General features: G+C 32.1%; 1 protein-coding gene across 1 annotated transcript in view; it reads right to left on the bottom strand.

The window, feature by feature from the left end:
* The window catches only part of LOC102681946 (RNA-binding protein 38-like), a 22,591-nt gene that overhangs the window by 13,734 nt on the left and 7,832 nt on the right, over nt 1-1,025 (bottom strand).

Here is a 1,025-nt window from a genome sequence, read left to right as displayed (position 1 = left end):
AAAAAAAAAAAAAAAAAAAAAAGAAAAAGAAAAAAAGAAAAAAATAGTCTATCCATGGAAATTATCCGTGTGTGTATCTTATATATTCGCCGATGTGTGCGTGGCAATGATGATAGATTTTGCAACGGTTTTAACGGTTTAAGTTATATTAGCTGAACAACGTAAACCACGTTGTCTCGAAGTTATTATACCACGTTCGCTAGATTATTGTAAATTAATGATCGAAAGACAAAATTATCCCTATAAATTAGAGGATGATAATCACGCGCGTGATTATTCCTTTTTTATTTTTTAATTAATATTAATATTAATTAATTATTATGATTAAAGAAAAAGAGTGTAAAAGAGTGTAAAGACCAAAAAAGTCAAAACCAGTAAACAAACAAATCTCTCAGCAACCGCAAATCAATTATCATATCACTTCACGTCAACCTCATCAATAAAGAAGAAACAAAAAAAAACACAACCAAAAAAATACTAGTAATAGGTACTAGAAGAAGAGGCCGATCCTCGGAAGTCGACATTTTGACAGTTTTTGTAGAAATAATATATCGTGGGTACTCATGGCTTCTGATTGTACGTGTGCCGCGTTCTTTCTTTCTTTGTCTCTTTCTTTCTTTCTTTCTCTCTCCCTCCCTCACACTTTCATCGATTGCAAATATTTTCTCTGCCCCTTCCTTTTTTTTTTCTCTCTCTGTTTCACTTTTTCTCGTACACGTATGTGTGTGTGTGTATATATATATATATATTCATATAGATTTTTTTTTTACTTTTCGTTTCAGGTCTCTCTGACTTTTTTTTTCTGTCTATCCATATTCGTCTCTTTCTTTTTTTTTTTTTTTTTTTTTTTTTTTTGTTATTTTTCTAATATATTTGCGCTCCTTAGAACGGCCCATGGCGCTCTCAAGGATCTCGAAAAGGGAATTTCTCGGCTTGCTCCCTTACGCGCGTGTGTGTGTCAGGATGCTGAAACGTTATATATAGTCTGCCTTTAACAAAATATTCACAAAATAAATGAAACTGGA

This window comes from Apis dorsata, unplaced genomic scaffold (assembly GCF_000469605.1).
Source record: "Apis dorsata unplaced genomic scaffold, Apis dorsata 1.3 scaffold_270, whole genome shotgun sequence".
Taxonomy (NCBI): domain Eukaryota; kingdom Metazoa; phylum Arthropoda; class Insecta; order Hymenoptera; family Apidae; genus Apis; species Apis dorsata.
This window is presented reverse-complemented; position numbering and strand designations above follow the sequence as displayed.